The sequence below is a fragment of the Salvelinus alpinus genome, chromosome 29 (assembly GCF_045679555.1).
Source record: "Salvelinus alpinus chromosome 29, SLU_Salpinus.1, whole genome shotgun sequence".
NCBI lineage: Eukaryota > Metazoa > Chordata > Actinopteri > Salmoniformes > Salmonidae > Salvelinus > Salvelinus alpinus.
The window spans coordinates 25022311-25045944 of NC_092114.1; the positions used below are offsets into that span (position 1 = coordinate 25022311).

The following is a 23634-nucleotide window of genomic DNA, read 5'->3' on the forward strand; positions in this document are numbered from 1 at the left end:
CGGTCCAACCCTAATCCGCCAGCTCTCCTCAGCAGCGCGCATGCTGGTTCCCTCCAGCCAACATCAGTATGGTACAGCAGTCTCTGCACCGCCTTTAGCCGGAAAGCAGCCATCCTGCTCTCCAGTTCCACCAGGCCCTGTCCTCCTTCGTGGACGGTCATGTACAACACTGCTGCCTTCAGCCAGTGATGGCCCGACCAAAAGAAGTCCACCAGCTTGCGTTGCAGGTCTGCAAGCAGACCGGCGGGGGGGTTGAGGACAGCCAGTTTATGCCACAAGGAAGATGCCACCAGGTTGTTGATTATCAGCACCCTCCCTCTATATGACACTTGGGACAGGAGCCACCTCCACCTGGCCAGTCTTGACACCACTGCCTGTGACAGCCCCTCCCAGTTCTTGCTGACCCACCTCTCCGAGCCCAGGTACACCCCCAACACTTTAAGCCCTTCACAACCCCACTGCAAACCCCCTGGAAGCAGAGGAGGAGCCCTATCCCCCCATGCCCCACATAACAGAGCTTTGCTCTTTCCCCAGTTTACCTTAGCTGATGAAGCTCCCTCGTACACCTTCAGACTGGTCTCTAGCTCCTGCATATCTTGCCCATCCCTGACCATCACAGAAACATCATCTGCATATGCTGAGACTGCTATTCCTGTCACCACCTCCATGCCTGTCCAGCACACTCCCCGCAGTCTCCTGCGTAGCAGTCCTAAAAAAGGCTCAATGGCTAGTGTGTACAGCTGCCCAGATAGAGGGCATCCTTGTCTAATGCCCCGTCTCACCCAGACAGGCCTACTGAGCGCCCCTCCCACCTTAACCATACATGACGCCCCAGCATACAACAGCTTCACACAGTTCACAAAGCTCTTCCCAAACCCAAACACAGACATCACATTAAACAGATACTCATGATCCACTCTATCAAAAGCCTTCTCTTGATCTAAAGAGACCAGTCCAAAGTTCACATTAGAACCTCTCGACAAGTCCAACATGTCCCTAATCAAGAACAAGTTGTCCGTGATTGAGCGTCCCGGTACACAATATGTCTGGTCCTTGTGTATTATAGAGTCCAGATGGGACTTCAGTCTGTTAGAGAGGACCTTGGCAAATATCTTATAGTCCGCACAGAGTAATGCCACAGGCCTCCAGTTCTTAAGTTCACACAAGTCCCCTTTTTTGGGCAGGAGAGTCAGAGCCGCCCGACGGCAGCTCATCGGCAACTCTCCTACCTCGACGCATTCACGCAACACGCAAAAGAAATCCTGTCCAATAGTTCCCCAGAATTTTTTGTAAAACTCCACTGGAAGTCCATCGACCCCGGGTGCACGACCGGGGGACATCTGGGTTACGGCCTCTGCCAGTTCATGTGACAACAGAGGAATGTCCATTTCATCCCTCTGTGCCCGAGAGAGCTTAGGGAGTCCTGCGAACAAGACCTGAGCACACATAGGATCACACATTTCTGCCCTATACAATTCAGTATAAAATTCCACAGTCCGCTCCCGCATCTCCCCCACCACAGAGGTCACCCGCCCATCAGACAGCCGTAGACAATGCATACCCTTGGCTTCACTGCTCTGTCTTTCCAAACCAAAGAAGAAGGAGCTGGGAGCATCCATCTCCTTGAGCATGGAGAACCTAGCTCTTACAAGTGCTCCCTTTGCTTTAACCTGGAAAAAACTACCCAGGTCCCTACGTAATTCGGCTAAGTTAGCCTGGAGGCCTACATTGCCTTGCCCCACCATCTCTACCTCCATCTCACTAATACACCGCTCTAGTTCCCCCAATACTCTCCTAGCCTCTGAGGATGAGAGAGCTGTGTACTGTTGACAGAAAAGCCGAATTTGCACTTTCCCCACATCCCACCATTGACTCAGAGACTCATACTCCTCTCTTCGCTGCCCCCATCTTTCCCAAAAAGTCTGGAAACCTGAGCAAAAAGTGGCATCTTGTAAGAGCTTTACATTGAACTTCCAATAAGATGCCTGCCGGGGCCCTGGTGAAATAGACAGCCGAGCCATGGTTATGTGGTGATCCGAAAACCCCACTGGGAGAATGGTAGCGCCCAGCAGCCTATTGCTCTGATTCCTAGATATGTAAAAACGATCAAGTCGAGCTGCACTCACCCTAGCCCCAAAAACCTTCACCCATGTATACTGTCTTGTGTTTGGATGTTTAGTTCTCCAAACATCCACTAGGTCAAACTGATTAAAGATGTCCCTTAACACTCCCACTGACACTGAATGAGGCTCTTCCCCATTTCTGTCTTTTGTAAAATCCATTGTACAGTTCCAGTCACCTCCGATCACCAGCGTCTCCTCAGGCGCTACTTGTGAGAGTTCCTGTCTAAGACTCCCAAAAAGAACCCCTCTTTCTCTCCCTGTGTTAGGCGCATACACATTTATAAAGACAAAACCCATGTTGTTAATTTCTGCTTTAACAACAAGCAACCTGCCCCTACACACCTCCTTTGAGGAGCAAATTTTTACAGCCAGACCCGGTGCAAAAAGGACTGCCACCCCTGCACTAAGATTTGTCCCATGGCTCAACACACTTGCCCCTTTCCACCAGAGCCCCCAATCTACTTCATTCACCACATCACTATGCGTCTCCTGCAGAAACAACACCTGTACTTTCTTTTGTTTTACATATTCACCCAACACACTCCTCTTTCCCGCATCTCTGGCGCCATTTATATTAAGCGAGCCTACCCGAAGAGTCTCCATAAGAAGTGGGAGAAAAGCCAGCAGAGAAATAGACCAATAGGAAAGCTCAAAAAGCCCCAGTGTCAGTAAGAAATTAAACATTTAAACAGTGTCTGAAGGTAAACGTTTACGCACTGTTGTGACCCACTTCCTCAACCTAAACCGTTTCTTGGGTGAGAGGACACCATGCCCCTCATTTCTCATAGCATGTTGTACTGATCTTACAAACTTTCTAGAATCAGGAAAAAAAGCCTCAAGATTAACTTTTTTCCCCTTAGTCTCATTCAGGAACCTTGTCAGTTCTCTCAACGTGTACTTAGACCCCTCTGGTTGACTGGCTGTCAGCTCCGGGCCAATTGAAGAGGAGTCTGAAAAAAATAACTCCTCATCGTCTTCCTCAGACTCACTTTCCTCCTCTTCTCTATCTCCCACCCTGACCACCTGCCCTTTCTCTCTGGTTAGGGCCTCATCCACAGCAACAGGCAACATTTCCATGGTGCCTTTGTCCACACCCTTTTTCCTTTTCCTCTTGACACCCTCCTCCTCCCCCCTAATCTCTTACACTTCCCCACTATACTCTCCTCATCCACTAGAATAACCTGACTAGACCCAGTATCATCTACACCACCCTCCATAGCATGACTCGGCCCAGCATCATCTGCACCACCCTCCATAGCATGACTCGGCCCAGCATCATCTACACCACCCTCCATAGCATGACTTGGGCCAGCCTCAGCTACCCCACCATCCATAGCTTGACTAGACTCAGCCTCTGCTATACCACCATCCATAGCCTGCCTAGACCCAGCACCCTCTACACCACCCTCCATAGCATAACTAGGCCCGGCCTCAGCTACCCCACCATCTCTAGCCTGACTAGACCCAGCCTGTGCTTCCCCACCATCTCTAGCCTGACTAGACCCAGCCTCTGCTTCTCCACCATCTCTAGCCTGACTAGACCCAGCCTCCACTACCCTACCATCTCTAGCCTGACTAGGCCCAGCCTCATCTACACCACCATCTCTAGACTGACTAGGCCCAGCCTCTGCTGTCTGCATCTCCTTACCCCCTGCATTTTTACCTCGATTTCCCCCATTTGCGCTTGTATCCTCACCTTGTCTACGGCCTTGTGCCCCAAATCCCCACATTCAAAACACCGTAGACTATCTGTGCTGGCAAAACCTGCATAGAGCCCCTCCCCATGCCTCACTTTAAAATGCACATTTAGCTGTTGCTCGTTGTTGTTCAGAAACATAAACACTTGCCTCCGGAACGAAACAACGTGTTTAACGGCATCTGCCTGAAACCCTGCTGACAGTACACGGAAACCGCTAGCAAACTTACCAAAACGACTCAGCTCTTTCCTAATTTGATCATCCGTGATAAACGGAGGCAAATTTGCCACTACAACTCTTGTTGAAGGGGTAGAGAGAGGTGAAATTGACACCAACACGTCCCTTACAAATATTCCGCTAGCAATTAGCCTACCGACCAAATTAGCCCTTTTCATGAACACAACCACAGCTTTGTTCATTCTAGAAGCAGAATGTATAAACTCAGCTCCTACCTGTTCACCGACCGCGAGCAGAACCTCCTCCACCTTAACTCCGTTCTCAGGAACACACCTGAATCCATGCTGTATAGACAGCGTCTCCTCCGCGCTAGGCTGAGAAGCCATCGCGCACACCACAACTTCCAAACCCCAGGAAAGTTACTCTGTCCTCTTCCACCCTAACTTTGAAAAAAAACTTTGGATACCGCTAAAACAAATATTGCATTAACCCTCCACCATAGAAAATAACATGTAAAGAAAAGAATCAAGAAAGTTAGTTAGGATAGAGCTTTCCACACCAAACACTCAAACTCCAAAAACACCCAGCATGCACTGCGAGAGAGAGAGAGAGAGAGAGAGAGAGAGAGAGAGGAGAGAGTAGCGAGAGAGAGTGTCAGAGAGAGACAAAGAGAGAGAATAGTTTGGTGTATGGATTTGTTCCAGGGCCATGATCAAAGTTCTGTCAGGCCAGTCGCTTTGTGTCTAATATTAACTGCCCTAAATATAATGCCTCACTGTCATAAGGTCTTACTTATAAATAGATCAACTGGCTGAACAGGCTTCTTTCACAGGAGGGGGAAGAGGGTTTGTTCAGGTAGACGTTGAATTATTATTAAAGCGGGTTTGAGGTTTGAGTTCACTTAACAAACAAAGACATGCCAACACTTCCATTAAACGACCTGACAAATATCCGGCCCCAGTGTTTTTTAAATGTATTCTCCCTACCCAGTCCTCCAGAGACAACAATACTGCAAACTAAAACAAATTTCCTGTTTCTGTTCCTTGTGGCATTCATTACTATCTAATAAAAAAGATCCTCTCGGAGCAGCACGCCATTCAGAACTGTCAATAGCACCATGCAGCAGCAGTGACATTAGCCAGTGACAATCAGAATCAGAACCCAGAAAGCACAGTGGAAACAGTAGATCCATTACACGGTGAGTATCAGGACGTAACACGATCACGCAGAACACATTACATCATGCATCTTCTTTCTGTGCTTCTGATTGTGCTGCCAGCCGTCAAGCTGCACCGTAACACTATGACGAAATGATTCGGCACACCAGATAATCTACAACACCATGGTATACTATAAAATCATGCTTGCCGTTGTATCTGGAGGTAATGTATGCTTCGGATTGGAAGGGGCCCTCTCTCATACAAGGATGTTAAACGGATGGATCTCTTTCTTTGGACCAAGACCTTTAGAGTACACAAGATAATCTCCAACACTAGGGTATACTATAAAAGAATACTTGGTGTAACCGGAGAGAAAGTGACGGTGACCTCTCGTACCAGGAAGTATAATGGGTGTCTTACTTACTTTGGCCCAAGGATCTGTAGAGTTTATATAAGCAAGGGAGATTGGGAGAATTCTGGCCAAAGTCCCACCCTGGCCCAGTCACACATTGCCCATTTCCTAATTCCTTCTCTGTATAATTGGCTTAATATATCCCTGTCTGGGCTCTCGACACTGGGGTGTGCTGAGTACTCTGTCCTCAATGTCTGACATTCATCACCCATGCCAATATTATAGTCATGTCACTGTTGAGTATTGACAGCGACATGACTATGTCCCCAAAACATGGTTAAATCGCCTGGAGATCTTTCAAAGGCGCCTGGTACATCAACGTCATTATCGAAATCATGATTTCATCTAAGTTAATTTGGACACATATAGATAGCAATCTGAAGATCAGGATCACCTCCTTACAAGAGGGTGAGTGATGGTGACTGATTCTTCTCTCTTTGGCTGTTCCAAGGCTCTGGTCAAAAGTAGTGCACTACATAGGGAACAGTGTGCTATATGGTACGCAAACTTTTTGTTAGCTCCTTGAGGCTGGTGGAGGTGAATGCCTGCCAACATTCCTATGTGCCAGTCCAGTCCAAGGCCTCTAAATTACCATTGGTGAATAGTACTGAGTAGCAGGGCCAAGAACACTATAGGGGAACTAGGAAGAAAAAGAGAGTGGATGAGAAAACACTAAGCCCATTGAAGCACCTTTTCTAAGTGAATATTTACTGTTCATTGTGGTAAAATAGTCCAGTATCCTTTGACCTGTGATTTTCAGCCAAACCACTAGATAAGTAATACAATAGAGAAATGAATTCAGTTCGGATAACAATAGAACCAATAGGGAAAGTAATATGATTTAGGAGACCCTGTATCTTTGCTCTTGATACTGTATTGTCTTAGAACACACAACATGTGGTCCTCTGTAGCTCAGTTCATAGAGCATGGTGCTTGCAACACCAGGAAAGTGGATTTGATTTCCCGTGACCATCCGTACGTAAAATCTATGCATGCATGAAGTCGTTTTCAAATGAAATGAAAGTGTATTCATCACATACACAGGTTACAGCAGGTGTAAATTATGTAGTGAAATGCTTACTTTATTTACACCTGCTTTGGATAAAAGCATCTGCTAAATGGCATACAGTATATTATATAGTATAATTATGATTAACAAACTGTAGAACTCAGTGAGTCAGTGGATATGAGCCATTTTTGTGTTTTTGTATTTTGGACACTACATCACCCTTATTCTACACAGAAACAACTAATTTAATCTCATTGTCATACCATGTGGCGAGTGCCATTCCCTGTTCCAATATAGTTAGTAAACAGCTGTTGGGTTCAATATAGGAGTATGTCTATAGGGAGCAATTACTTAATGATGTGTCCAGAGGGTAGGCCAGAGACAGACAACACAGCTGTACTGGATTAGCTATGCGGAGGACAAGTGCAAACCCAGGCTGCATTAGCACATGAAAGTGTGTTTGTGTGTGCGGTTCATGGTTGCAGTTTATACAAATACTTGTATATTGCTCGGCATGACCCCCTGGTCGACCTGGTAGCTACTGCGGTGAGACAGGTGATCTCACCAACAGCACACATACACAAACAATCTCTTGTCAGAGGAGCCTGGTTTGGTGTAGATCATCATGTGCTTTCTTTATGCTGAATAAGCCAGATATTGTTGTTGTGAGGGGAGGCCAGAAGCGGGTGTTGACTTTGAAAGCAGGCGGTTCATTCGATTGTTACATGAAGCAGGCCTTTTCAGACAAGCTCCCTAAATAGCCCCTCATATCACTCTTAGATAGCCTGGGATACCAATGCAAGTTGGTGGCGTTGATATTTGGCAGTCTGGGCAATGTACATAGGCTTACGGTACGTGGCCTTCAGATTGCAGGCCTGCTTAAGGGTAGAGCAAAACAACTGACTGCAGTAGGTACTTCTCTGTTTCAGCCGTGATGGGCAGCTTAACTGTGTGGAGAAGGTGCTTCTCTGTTTCAGCCGTTATGGGCAGCCTAGCTGTGTGGAGGAGAAGGTGCTTCTCTGTTTCAGCCGTTATGGGCAGCCTAGCTGTGTGGAGGAGAAGGTGCTTATCTGTTTCAGCCGTGATGGGCAGCCTAGCTGTGAATTCATATAGGCCAAATAAGCTATATCGCAATCAATAAAAAAACATATATTCTGGTGCTCCTAGATTAAATGTTGTGCTCCTAACTTTAAAAAAAAGTTGGGAGCACCAGTGCTAAGTCAGATTTTCTTTATTTAGAGCCCTACCGATAAATCATACTGTATGTCACAATTATTTAGTAGTACAGACCGCGTGAGACACATTCAGCCAACCCAGTCTAAATGCATGCTTCCTCAGCTATGTTGGGTTGCTGCATATATGGTGCTCAGCATGTATAACTGGAGTAGTGTGGATGTCAGCTCCCACTTAAACAGGCGTGTTAAAAGCTATGGGATTTAGATCGTTAAGCAGGTGGTCGCTGGACTGTCAGGGCCTCAGAGCTAAGAGACGGGGGAAAACGGGAGAAGTGGTGCACTTCTTTAAGTCCAAATGTCGGCTGATTTCAGCTTCTTGACAATGCACAAACAGGGCTATCAAAAGTAAAGACGTGCTAGCTGCATCAACAGCTTGCCGTTCGGGCTCAGAGTCGGAATGTCAAATTATCACTGTTGTAATACACATCAAGGAATTCCGTCTGACTGAAAGAGAGCTAATTTTAGGCGGTAAATGTATTTGATCTAACCACAGCCTTTAAGTTGATGCTTGGGATGGGCGTCATGTAAACTATGCAGAATTAGTGACAATCAAAATCTACACAAGACAAGTCAGGGTGAGCATCATGGTTGTGGAACCAATCAAAGTATGGTCCAGATAGACTGAAATCTGGTTCATTCAAATCAGCCTGTAATTGGCTAAAAATAACTATTTCCAATGCTCCTCATTTCACTGCTTTCGCCCACATATCCACTCTCTCAAAGCTATTATATAATCTCTGAAAGCTACGATTATATCATGTAACTGCACCTACCATTATAACCTGGTAATTTACTCTAGATATACTGGACAATTGTTCTAATGCATGGAGCAGGATGAAGAACAGCTTTGATGCCAGTGTTATGTAATGCATATTTATAGCCAAAATGTTACTGGGGTTTACCGAACCTGCCTCTACATCTGTAGGAAGGGCCACAGCTAGCAACATGCATTTCTGCTTTGCATCAGACCAGTTTACCATTCTGGTATCTGTGACTACACACACACACACACACACACACACACACACACACACACACACACACACACACACACACACACACACACACACACACACACACACACACACACACACACACACACACACACACACACACACACACACACACACACACACACACACACACACACACACACACTTTATTTATGAGGGGTTCAAACATCCTGAAAGCCTAGCTGGAAGGTGTCCAGATACAAACTTTACTTTGTCCCCCGTTACCAAAAAAGTGTCATTGATTTGGCAGTTGTGTATGTAGTACCTCTGTTTTTGACCAGGCCTGTGGATGGACTGGATTGAGCTGATTTATAGGAAATGGGATTCCAGGTGTAAGGTACGGTTAGCTGGATGACAAGTATTGACAGTAATGCCTGGTAATACCGTTGGAGGATGTCGTCACCCCAGCACAGCAGAACTGGAAAAGCAGAGTAGATTAAAAAACCTCCCTCGGCCTCTCGCTATACCTGTACAGCAGCACTGTCATGACGATTTTACGGATTCACAACAGGCCTCACCAACTCTCTCTGCCCACTCGAATCTGCAAGCCCAAGCTTTATTGCCTGGAAGCTGCAACAAAAAACTACTAACAGAACAATCGAAAATTGTAAATAGTTTCTCAGTAGGGGTAGAGGAGGTTAGAGTTGGGGTTGATTTTTGTTGTTATAGCGTCATTTATTTCAGTATTGGTGTTTCCATAAACAGTTATCAATTGTGTTATGATTTGGGAATAACCAGGGGAGTACGACTAACCCCTCTTATTGAAGCCATGAAGTTGGGAATAACATCCCCTATACACTACCTGATGAACTTCACGGTGACTGAGTTAATCGGGAGTTAATCGGGAAGAGTATAGGGGATGTTGTTCCCACTGTGGCTATTAAAACCTACCCAAACCAACATTCGTGGATAGATGGCAGCATTCGCGCAAAACTGAAAACGCGAACCACCGCATTTAACCACGGCAAGGTGACTGGGAATATGGTTGAACACAAAAAGTGTAGTTAATCCATCCATAAGGCAATCAAACATGTAACATGTCAGTTAAGAGACAAAGTAGAGTCGCGATTCAACAGCTCAGCCATCAGACTTATGTGACAGGGTCTACAGACAATCACGGATTACAAAGGGAAAACCAGCCACGACACCGTCGTCTTGCTCCTGGTCAAGCTAAACACCTTCTTCGCCCGCTTTGAGTATAACACAGTGCCACCGACACGGCCTCTCCCAAGGACTGTGGGCTCTCGTTCTTGGTGACCGCCGTGAGTAAGACATTTAAGCGTGTTAACCCTCGCAAGGCTGCCGGCCCAGACGGCATCCCTAGCCATGTCCTCAGAGCATGCGCAGACCAGCTGGCTGGAGTGTTTTTACGGACATATTCTATGTCTCGCTATCACAGTCTGCTGTCCCCACTTGCTTCAAGGTGGCCACAATTGTTCCTGTACCCAAGAAACCAAAGGTTACTGAACTAAATGACTATTGCCACGTAGCACTCACTTCTGTCATCATGAAGTGCTTTGCGAGGCTAGTCAAGGATCATATCAACTCCACCTTTCCTGACAGCATAGACCCAATTAAATTTGTATACCGGCCCAATAGATCTACAGACGATGAATCCCGCCCTATGCAACTGGGTCCTGGACTTCCTGATGGGCCACCCCCCCAGGTGGTGAAGGTAGTAAACAACACCTCCACTACGCTGATCCTCAACACAGGGGCCCCACAAGGGTGCGTGCTCAGCCCCCTCCTGTACTCCCTGTTCACCCATGACTGCGTGGCCATGCACGCCTCCATCTCAATCATCAAGTTTGTAAACAAAACAACAGTAGTAGGCCTGATTACCAACAATGACGAGACAGCCTACAGGGAGGAGGTGAGGGCCCTGGCGAAGTGGTGCCAGGAAAAGAAACTCTCCATCAACGTCAACAAAACGAAGGAGACAGTAGAGGGAGCACGCCCCTATGCACGTCGACGGGACCACAGTGGATAAGGTGAAAAGCATCAAGTTCCTTGGCGTACACATCACTGACAATCTGAAATGGTCCACCCAGGAGGTTGAAGAAATTCGGCTTGGCCACTAAGACCCTCACAACATTTTACAGATGCGCAATTGAGAGCATCCTTTCGGGCTGTATCACCGCCTGGTACGGCAACCGCACCGCCCACAACCGCAGGGCTCTCGAGGGTGATACGGTCTTAGGGGGCACACTGCCTGCACTCCAAGACACCTACAGCCCCTGATGTCACAGGAAGGCCAAAAAGATCATCAAGGACATCAACCACCTGAGCCACAGCCTGTTCACCCCGCTATCATCCAGAAGGTGAGGTCAGTACATGTGCATCAAAGCTGGCACTGAGAGACTGAAAAACAGCTTCTATCTCAAGGCCATCAGACTGTTAAATAGCCATCACTAGCCGGCTACCACCCGGTTACTCAACACTTTACCTTGAGGCTGCTGCCCTACTGTATGTACATAGTCATGGAATCACTGGTCACTTTAATAATGGAACACTAGTAACTTTAATAATGTTTACCTACTACTATAATAATTTCATATGCATATACTGTATTCTACTGTATTTAAGTCAATGTCACTCCGACATTGCTCGTCCTAATATTTATATATTTCTTAATTCCATTCTTTTACTTTTAGATTTGTGTGTGTTGTTGTGAATTGTTAGATATTACTGCACTGTTGGAGCTAGAAATACAAGCATTTCGCTACACCGCAATAACAACTGCTAAAGATGTGAATATGACCAATAACATTTGATTTGGATTTGAAGTTAATGCCGACAGCGGTACTACAGGCTGTTGTTTCCAGAAAGCAGGATCCCCCATTATAGTGAATGGAAAAATGGCAATCTTCCTGGTCAATATTTGTGTAAAGATTTTTTTTTTTAAGACAATCAAGGTGCCACTAATTGCTTTTATTACACCAGATGTATGTACTTGAACCAATTATTTTTTAAACGCACACAGAAGAAGTTATAAGGATAATTGAGTTGCTACCACTAGCCTGCAGTACCCTAGTCGGCCTTCAACTTGAGTTACTCAATGAGAGAGTGCAGGTCCATAAAGCAAGATGGCAACACACTAAAATGGCACTTCCTGATCTTCAAATCAGCCACTGAGACTTCACGTAGGAAACAATGGGGTGACGTCATCAAAGGCTTTGTCCATTTTCCATGTACAGTCTATGGGAATAACACCCCCCCCCCCCCCCAACATTAGTAGTTAGTGTGTATTAATAATGGGGGAGAATTGATTAACAAGGGTTGTATGACCATAACTCTAATCCATGTAAACTGAGGATACCGATACCTCTCCTTCTAACACAATGATAGGTAGCCTTTTCACACAAGGAACACAATGAGACATAGAGTAGACAGAGTATTCATCCATGTGAACTGTTAGTGTGTCTAGCACGACCACAGGAGCTGCTCCATCCCAGCAATCTATCATTGGATTATTTCATCTATCGTAACACAAATTGGTAATCTGATTCCGTTTTCCATCACTAAGAACTGTCCAACGATGGAGATCAAATGCATTGTGTGACACCAACCATTCACTCTATATGTTTTAGTTTAGAACCAAAGACATTTATCTAGATTTGAAGTGAAATAAATGTGACTTCCATGCCTGGATTAGATAAATGGCTTGAGGTTTGCATAATGCATATGTGGAAGAGAAAATGTGACTTTAATTTGCACTTTCCAAGGTTTTGCATATGGTGTCTGCATGTCCATAAAGAAGACATCAAGATTATTTTTCCTCCATGAATTCAAGTTGATTTGGTAATGTCCCAATGATCCCTAGTTTAGAGAAACGTATAGGCACTGCTTGGCAAGCTTATCTGATTTATTCTGAAATGTATTTTGCTCTTCAGTAAAATGCTTACTCTGCTTTCCTTTTGTATACTTTTTAGCCAGTAGTTCTGAAAGTAACGTTCAAGAGTAAAAAGTGATCCCCGAAAATTGCGTAATACGTCACATACAGTATGTGCAAATATGTGCACCACGTCATTGCTATCTCTCTCTACTGTGTGTGCGACTTGCTAGCTGTCACTCAAATGGCAAGGGGCTGAAGCTCATTGGTGGAACTCGAATTTCTAGAAAAACAGTCGCTTTCAAACTAGGGATTTCGTGGCTAGTTGAGGTAAGACAGTAATTATGCTCATAGATTATGTATGTATGTGTCACGTTCGTCGTATGAATCGGACCAAGGCGCAGCGTGGTATGCGTACATTCTTATTTATTAAAAGAATGAACACTGAACAAACTAACAAAATAACAAAATGAAATGTGAAGCTATACAAACGAGTGCTGACAGGCAACTACACATAGACAAGAACCCACGAACACCAAAGGGGAAATGGCTACCTAAATATGATCCCCAATCAGAGACAAGGGTAAACAGTTGCCTCTGATTGGGAACCATATCAGGCCACCATAGACATAGAAATCACCTAGACCTACAAAAACTCTAGACATACAAAAAACCCTAGACAATAGAAAAACTAACGTACCCACCCTAGTCTCACCCTGACCTAACCAAAATATAAAGAAAACAGAGATATCTCAGGTCAGGGCGTGACAATATGAACAATAAATTGAAACATCAAGCCCAAAGTGGGAGGTTTAAAAAAAACGTAGTAGGCACCGATGTTCTGGAGCATGTCTTTAAATAAATACTGGGATTTTTAATGTATTTTTTTCCCCTACCTAGATTGAGTGAAGCGGGCTTGACAAAACCTATTCCCCGTCAGGAGACTGAAAAGATACGGCAGGGGTCCTCAGATCCTCAAAAGGTTCTACAGCTGCACCATCGAGAGCATCCTGACTGGTTGCATCACTGCCTGGTATGGCAACTGCTCGGACCCCCGACCGCAAGGCACTACAGAGGGTAGTGTGAACAACCCAGTACATCACTGGGGCCAAGCTTCCTGCCCTTCCAGGACCTCTATACCAGGCGGTGTCAGAGGAAGGCCTTAAAAATTGTCAAAGACTCCAGCCACCCTAGTCATAGACTGTTCTCTCTGCTACCACACAGCAAACGGTACCGGAGTGCCAAGTCTAGGTCCAAGAGGCTTTTAAACAGCTTTTACCCCCAAGCCATAAGACTCCTGAACATCTAGTCAAATGGCTACCCAGACTATTTGCATTGCTCCCCCCCCCCCCCTCTCCACACCACTGCCACGCTCTGTTGTCATCTATGCATAGTCACTTTAATTAACTCTACCTACATGTACATACTACCTCAACTAACCGGTGCCCCCGCACATTGACTCTGTACCGGCACCCCCCTGTATATATTGTTATTTTTCTACTGCTGCTATTTAATTACTTGTTACTTTTATCTTTTATTCTTATCCGTATTTTTTTTAAACTAAGTAAGCATTTCACTGTTGTATTTGGCATGTGACAATTTTTTTTTTTGATTTGATTTGATTCGACACCAAAGTTTAACAGAGAGAAATGCTATTTCAGGCTTGGCAGATTTGCAGCACACACTCATGAAGATTCCAGATAGGCATCGTAGGCTGCGTTTACACAGGCAGCCCAATCCTGATATTTTTCACCATTATTGTCAAATAGACCAATTTGTGACAAAATGTCAGAATTGGGCAGCCTGGATTTTAAAACTGTTCTCGAAACAAATGAAATACTGTTCTATAGTAAATAGAACAGCATTAAACTGTTAACTAGAACTGTTAAACAAAAATATCTACTGACCGTTTTTGGAGCCATGACTTCAGTTACTTTGGCAATTATTACTAATTAACTGAAAGGTGTGGGGCACTGATTAGACTTGTATTCTGGTATTCATAAAAATATTTGTCATAGCATTCACACTAAACTGCATGTAAATTATATCATGCTTTATAAAGGATCCCATTATAATAAAGTTGTTTTAAGCTTTCAAACATCAAGCTGTGTGTGCATTCATTAAACTGTACTGTAACATTTTAACATTGCACTGACATTTATATAGGACTAAATACAAAATGTTCCTTGATTACAGTTATTTAGATGGAACAAAAACACTAAATCATTCTGTAAAGCACGAAGGGTGCTCCCATTGTTTAAATAGAGGAAATGTGCATTAAATGGTAAGTATGATGCTAATGTACATTGTAAAAAAACACCCACAAATTAATTTGTTTCAACTCATTATTATTAAGTAACTGGTTCCACAGCCTTTTTTAGTTTACTAAACTTTTCGGTCCAAGTGTTACCTGAAGAAAAAAAAGAGTCGGCCAAAACTTTGACAAACATTCAGTCAATTTAAAATGGTCTCATATGTTAATTCACCTATAAATTATAATTTAGGCATCTTAATTAAAAAAGGCTGTGCAACTGGTTACACATACCGTACTTTTATCATACAATGTTTTCTACGCATATATTTGACACATGTTGACATCGTGCATGTTAATTTATACATTAATGGTGGCGTAACAACAGTGGTGACCCGTCATTCAGGGCAGTTTTGAGGGGGGGGGGGGGCTTGCCTGTTTTGAATGCTATTTTGGCATTAATACGTGTCACATATTAGTTTGCAAACAATGTTAAAAAAACATATATATTTCAGTTAATAAAGCCGCATACAAACATGGTCTCTTTTTTGTTTTCTTAAGTAAGGCCTCTCCAAAATGCAGGTGTTTCAGCCTAGCTCAGAGCTTTCTGTGGTGGTTGGGCAAGCCAGCAGAAAATACAGAGCATTGCGCCGTGATTGGCACAGTGTTCTGTCACTCATGGGTATACTACATCACCGCCAAGTCTAAGGGTAGAGCTCTAAAATTCTAGCCCCTTGGGAGCTGCCATAGAGTTACATAAGAAGTGCCCATCCAAGAAGGCTCAAGGTCATTGGCCCCAGATAAAATGATCACGTTATATCTACAGTAGCTTTGATTGGACTTTGATTGGACAACATCAAGTCGACAATCTACTGGCAAATCCTTTTTAATCCTTGTCATATGAAGAGAAATTCTAGATCAAATGTATCGGTGCTCATGAGCCACTGGACATAAACATTACACAACAAGTTGGAAATTGCAAATTCAACAATGAGTGATTTGGAAGGAATCAGTAGCTAACTGCATGCATTGCAAAGCAATCATTAGCCTGCTATTAGCCTGCTAAGATTAAGGGTCTCTTTTCCTAGTTTAAAATTATAAACATTCAACATTGGCCATGCTGTCAATGAAGCATGATTTGTGCTGCTCTCAAATCAACTGCTAATTCGGAATTGAAAAATCTGTCTTTAGTTAGTTCAAGACAACTGGGAACTCAGGAAAAATGAGATACGACTGGGAAAATCAATTTTGAACTTTCATCTAACTCGGAATTGTAAAATCGGGAACTTGGACCTCTTTCTAGAGCTACGACCTGAAGATCGCTGATGTCATCATGATTCAACTTTTTTTTCTGAGGTCCCTGTTGTCTTGAAAGCACCATAAATCCAGAGTAAATCCAGACTTTGATGACAAAGTTTGATGAAAATTTGACCACAAAGACTGCCGCGCCAAATTCCTGTTTAAGTGAGCACAGCTCAACAAGGTGAGTCCAAAAATGTATTGTATGCTTCTGCATAAATGAGATATGTATACTGTAACTAAGAAAGTAACACTAAATGTATGCTGTGTAGTAAGCTGTTAGCAACACATGTACCTCACCCTTATAATTTAGTCTATTTTCACCTCTTAATTTCGCCTACTGTTCTGACTTGGTGGTGCACATATAGCCTATAACCTGTTTTTGAGAAATGTAATCATCGAATATTGTAAGAGCTTTCATTGTCTGCCCCCTTCACCTATAACCTTTTTTGCACTATTGGTTAGAGCCTGTAAGTAAGCATTTCATTGTAAGGTCTACACCTGTTGTATTCAGCGCACGTGACTTATAAACTTTGATTTGATTTGATTTTCAGTTATCCTATGGTTCTGACTTGGTGTACAGGGAGAAAACTGTAAGAACGGACCATTTCTGAATTCTGTCCCTGTACATTTCAAAAGTGCTGAACAAATAGTTATACTGACTACGTCCGTGCTAGCTCGCTCATTAATGTCTTAATCGAAATTACGGATTGCCTCTTATCCGCTTGTCATCCTCTTATGCCATAGTTTGTACATCTTCATTGTCAGTAGAAACCACATTTCTTTAAGCAAGTCAGCCATAACAGCTATGTTTTTTTTTAAAGGCAGTAAATGAGGCTGAATGAACTGTTTCGCTGCCAGACAAGGCTCGCTGATAGCCAGGTGTAGCAGTGGTGTAGTGCAATTCATGTATTGTTTAGTGTTGTGTAGTGTAGTGGCTTTGCTGGCATGTATCCCACATTTGAATTTTTTGGCCCATCAACATTTACCTGCTCAAATCGCCACTGCGTAGCAGGGCTATTGGAATGCTGTGAATTAAGAGGTTGTAAGTTCAAATCCGAGGTGAGGACATGTTGAATATTAATTACTGTATATATGAACACGCACAATATAATCATGTATGTCAACTTGTTGAAAATATTGTATGTTTTAAGCACTGTGTTTGTGTAACTAGTTCTATAGTCTTTCTTTTGAGGGGGGGGGGGTAAGATGCTCAAGTAATCATTTCTAGTTGAATGAACATTATGAGACAATTTGAGCAAACACATAATTTTAAGTTGATGACATGTTTTCTCATGTTGTAGCTAAGTTTGGGCCAACTAAACATATTAAGTTTAGGTAACACTTTGACCGAAAAGTTGAGTAACCAAAAAAAGACTGTGGAACCAGTTACTTAATAATAAAGTACTTAGTTGAAACTTTTTTTTTTACAGAGCACACACACACACAGCAGTGTGTATTTCCCATTCAACTCCAAGCCAATCTAATTTGGAGTTTTGTCAGTGTACGTATTACTTTTCCCCCCTCAAACATTCATGCAAGGCAAATGCATATCTTATAATGTCCAGGGAATGGGTAGTTGGCCTTCAACTCAGCAAAATAGTCTCTCATTTTTATTTGAGGGTTGAAGAATGCCTGCAAAAAATCAATTCATACCGATGCCAGGGTCTTGGCAGGCAGCAGATCAGCCATTGAGATTCTCATCACATTAGCCCTCAGCAAGTGGCTCCCTGGCCCACTAATATACAAAGAGCACAAGCCCCAGTCAGAATGTACATTTCTAGATGATCTTCTGAATGCTCGCTTGTGGTTATGCATGAATTGCTTTACTCGAGATAATTCACCCGGCCGATTGTGATGGAACCGATGGCCTCCCGCCTTCTACTAAAGATGTGGAGGCCATTTTGAGTTCTTCTATTTAAACAGGAAATTATTGGTGATTGAATTCCAGATGTACTGTGTTGGGGCCAATTATAATGTGCTTCTACACCTGCATTGCTTGCTGTTTGGGGTTTTAGGCTGGGTTTCTGTACAGCACTTCGAGATATTAGCTGATGTACGAAGGGCTATATAAAATAAACTTGATTGATTGATTGATGTAAAGAGATATCACATGATCTGATCTGGGACAACAAATTGCAGGCTGAGCATCTATTAAGAGCATGTAGGTTACGGTTCAGTTTTGTGTCACACCACTTCCTGAACACATATGTGATTTGTGATTGACGCTTGACTTCTGTCACGACATTCCACTGAGCTAAAGTCACTTAGTACGTATTCATTACCAGAAGTCACCCTGAAGGATTGTAGAGAGATTGAAATGCAGAAAGAATGGACTACAATGTGAATAACTTATTCACAACCAATGTCATGAGGACAATATGAACAGGATTCTATTGTACAGTATACAGTATATTTAACATCCTGTATACACATGTTGCATCCTAAATGGCACCCTATTCCCTTTATAGTGCACTACTTTTGACCACAGCCTCACTTTACTCTGTGCTTATTCATAACCACATGCTGAATGACCATAGGGCGACACAGATAATAGGTTCGTAATGCCGATGGATCTGGGTTTATTTTCCCTTTGACCCTCTACCCTTCCAATTTCACTCACTGAAATGGTCCAGGCTTGCTACTCCAACCAATTTCTGTTTAATTTCACCTTTTCGAAACAACCTTGTTCAATTACGGATCACTTAATGGTTTATTTTAATATGCACTTATTTGCAGGATGGCGTTGCATTGCCGGAAGGAGGGGTAACATTAATACTTATTGTGCAATTACTCCATTGACTGGGGCTATGGTAATTCTATCCAGTGTGCATCAGACAGAAGGGAAAGATGATGCACGTTGCTTTCATCTCAGACTCATTATTAAGGACATATCAGGCGGAGGCACACGGCTGTCTATGAAGAGGATCTTATTTGAAAACGGTCATGGATAATGCACATTATAATTGGCCCCAACACAGGAACAATAAATCTGGATGTGTTTAAAGCAAGTGCAGCGGATCACAGGCTTCTTCCTATGTATGCTGATGGTGGATGTGTGTGTGTTCCTATATGGTGATAATGTCGTAGTTTATGAATAACTTTCCACAGCTCTTATGGAAAATATCCTGTCTGCTCACAACTGTGATTCTATTCTGTGTCTAACTGCCGTCGCAGTTAACTCACAGTGGCAGAGGAGACAGCCTTTGTCTCATGGGAAAATGGATTCTGTTTTCTATAGATTCCGCTCTGAAATACACTATATATAATAAGTATGTGGACACCCCTTCAAATGAGTGGATTCGGCTATTTCAGCCACACCTGTTGCTGACAGATTAAAATTGAGCACACAGCCATGCAATCTCCATAGACAAACATTGGCAGTAGAATGGCCCATACTGAAGAGCTCAGTGACTTTCAACGTGGCACAGTCATCAGATGCCACCTTTCCAACAAGTCGGTACATCAAATTTCTGCCCTGCTTGAGCTGCCCCGGTCTGTAAGTGCTGTTGTGAAGTGGAAACGTCTAGGAGAAACAACGGCTCAGCCGCAAATTGGTAGGTCACACAAGCTCACAGAACGGGACCGTGAGGGCTGAAGTGCGTAGCTCGTAAAAACCGTCTGTCCCCGGTTGCAACACGCACTACCGAGTTCCAAACTGCCACTGGAAGCAACATCAGCACAAAAACTGTTCTTCAGGAGCTTTATGAAATGGGTTTCCATGGCTGAGCAGCCGCACGCACACAAGCCTAAGATCACCATGTGCAATCCCAAGCGCGGCTGCAGAGGTGGAAAGATGCCGCCGAAGAACATGGCTGACGTTTTACATTCTCCCAACCAATTGTGCTATTTTGTTTGTTTCTTTGCATTTCGTCTAACTTATTTTTTTACTTATTGTGTACATAATGTTGCTGCTACCGTCTCTTATGACCGAAAATAACTTCTGGACATCAGAACAACGATTACTCACCACGGACTGGAAGAAACTTTTTCATTAACGAGTTGACGAGAAGGATATCTTGCTTTGACTGGAACAGGCCCAGATCCCCGCCTTTTGCATGAAGAAAAGATGCAGGAAAAGGGGACGCAGATCGGGCGGCCTTCTGAGAATCCGTAGGTGAGCGAGTAAACTCCCACTGCCTTCCGTTCTTCTTGCTAACGTGCAATCATTGGAAAATATAATTGATGACCTACGATTAAGATTATCCTACCAACGGGACATTAAAAACTGTAACATCTTATGTTTCACCGAGACGTGGCTGAACGACGATACGAACAATATAGAGCTAGCGGGATTTTCCATGCACCGGCAGAACCGAGACGCTACCTCTGGTAAGACGATGTGTGTCTATTTGTCAATAACAGCTGGTGCGCGATGTCTAATATTAAAGACGTCTCGAGGTATTGCTCGCCTGAGGTAGAGTACCTTATGATAAGCTGTAGACCACACTATCTACCAAGAGAGTTCTCATCTATGTTATTCGTAGCCGTCTATTTACCACCACAGAACGAAGCTTGCACTAAGACCGCTCTCAACCAACTCTATAAGGCCATAAGCAAAGAAGAAAATGCTCACCCAGAAGCAGCGCTCCTAGTAGCCGGGGACTTTAGTACAGGAAAACTTAAATCAGTTTTACCAAATTTTTACCAGCATGTCACATGTGCAACCAGAGAAAAAAAATCCTAGACCGCCTTTATTCGACACACAGAGATGCGTACAAAGCTCTCCCCCACCCTCCATTTGTCAAATCTGACCATAATTCTATCCTCCTGATTCCTGCTTCCAAGCAAAAACTAAAGCAGGAAGTACCAGTGACTCACTCAATACGGAAGTGGTCAGATGACGCGAAAGCTACACTACAGGACTGTTTTGCTAGCACAGACTGGAATATGTTCCGGGATTCATTCAATGGCATTGAGGACTACACCGCCTCAGTCATCAGCTTCATCAATAAGTGCATCACCGCCTGGTATGGCAACTGCACGGCATCTGACCGTAAGGCGATACAGAGGGTAGTGCGAACGGCCCAGTACATCACTGGGGCCAAGCTTCCTGCCATCCAGGACCTATATAATAGGACCTATATAATAGGCGGTGTCTGAGGAAAGCCTATACGATTGTCAGAGACTCCAGTCACCCAAGTTATAGATTGTTTTCTCTGCTACCAAGTCTAGGACCAAAAGGCTCCTCAACAGCTTCTACCCCCAAGCCATAAGACTGCTGAGCAATTAATAGAATCACCACCGGACAATTTACATTGACAACCCCCCTCCCTTTTGTACACTGCTACTCGCTGTTTATTATCTTTGCATATGTCACGACTTCCGCCAAAGTTGGTCCCTCTCCTTGTTCGGGCGGCGTTCGGCGGTCGACGTCACCGACCTTCTAACCATCGCCGATCCACTTTTCATTTTCCATTGGTTTTGTCTTGTTTTCCATCACACCTGGTTCAAATTCCATCAATTACATGATGTGTATTTAACCCTCTGTTCCCCCTCATGTCCTTGTCCGTAATTGTTTGTTGTAGTGCTTATGCACGGTATGCTGGTATGTACCGGGTTTTGTTTGACCCATTTATTTTATTGTTCTGTTGCTGGTGGTTTATGGTTATTAAACACAACCGTTGTAAATCAGTTTCTGCTTTCCTGCGCCTGACTTCTCTGCCGCCAGTAGCATCGCATTACAGCATAGTCACTTCACCCCCACCTACATGTACAAATTACCTCAACTAACCCCCACACACTGACTCGGTACCGGTGCCCCCTGTATATAGCCTCGTTCTTGTTATTCTTATTCTTATTGTGTTACTTTTTGTATTACTTTTTATTTTAGTTTACTGGATAAATATGTTCTTCTTTAACTGCACTGTTGGTTAAGGGCTTGTAAGTAAGCATTTCACGGTAAAGTCTACACTTATAGTATTCGGCGCATGTGACAAATACAGTTTGATTTGATTTGTATAGCTCACCGCCATTGGACTCTGAAGCAGTGTAAACGTGTTCTCTGGAGTGATAAATCACAATTCACCATCTGACAGTCTGATGGGTGAATCTGGATTTGGCGGATGCCAGAAGAATGCTGCATAGCACCAACTGTAAAGTTTGGTGGAGGAGGAATAATGGTCTGGGGCTGTTTTTCATGTTTCGTGCTAGGCCCCTTAGTTCCAGTGAAGGGAAATCTTAATGCTACAGCATACAATGACATTGTAGATGATTTTGTGCTTCCAACTTTGTGGCAACAGTTTGGGGAAGGCCCTTTCCTGCTTCAGCATGACAATGCCCCTGTGCAAGCGAAGTTCATAAAGAAATAGTTTGTCGAGTGGCCTCCCGAGTGTCATAGCGGTCTAAGGCACTGCATCGCAGTTCGATCCGAGACTGGGAGACCCATGATGCGGCGCACTATTTGCCCAGTGTGGTCCGGGTTAGGGGAGGGTTTGGCCAGCCGTGATTTCCTTGTCCCACCACGCTGTAGCGACTCCTTGTGGCGGGCCGGGCGCCTGCAAGCTGACGTCCGGTTGCCAGCTGGACGGTGTTTCCTCTGACACATTGGTGCAGCTGGCTTCTGGGTTAAGTGAGCAGTGTGTCAAGAAGCAGTGCGGCTTGGCAGGGTCGTGTTTTGGAGAATGCATGGCTCCCGACCTTCGCCTCTCCTGAGTCGGTAGGGGAGTTGCAGCGATGGGACAAGACAAACTACCAATTGGATATCACGAAATAATAATAGTTTGTCGAGATCGGTGTGGAAGAACTTGACTGGCCTGCACATAGCTCTGAGCTCAACCCCATTGAACACCTTTGGGATGAACTGCGAGCCAGGCCTAATTGCCCAACATCAGTGCCTGACCTCACTAATGCCCTTGTGGCTGAATGTAAGCAAGTCTCTGCAGCAATGTTCCAACATCTAGTGGAAAGCCTTCTCAGTTGAGCGGAGTCTGTTATAGCAGCAAAGAGGGGACCAACTCCATATTAATGCCCATGATTTTGGAATGAGATGTCTGAAGAGCAGGTGTTCACATACTCTTGGTCATGTAGTGTATGAGTTCTCACATACTGGAAAATGTTACCAATAAACTGTTTGAACATTTTTCAAAATACATAAAACTATCCACTCTGGGACTATCCAGATGATAGGATGGTGTACATAGTCAGAACGCTCTCTTACGGTGTGCAAAACCCTGACAGATACCTGGCCACGCACATGCTTGTACTCCTTGTCTCTCTCTCTCACTCTCTCTCCCTCTCACACCGACACATTTTCTCCTCATCAAAAGGTTACACAAAAACACAAAAGGGACACAGACATGCACACAGAAACTTTCACAGATGAACACCCACAGATGCAAAGGAAACACAACCACATTTGGACAAATGTATTACACATCTGCCATACACACAGCCTACCATCTCTACAGACACACTCCCATATCAT

The 23634-nt window shown here is 44.1% G+C and overlaps 1 protein-coding gene across 2 annotated transcripts in view; it reads right to left on the reverse strand.

Moving 5' to 3' along the window:
• The window catches only part of LOC139559367 (CUB and sushi domain-containing protein 3-like), a 700638-nt gene that overhangs the window by 469689 nt on the left and 207315 nt on the right, over positions 1 to 23634 (reverse strand). The window lies entirely within an intron of this gene.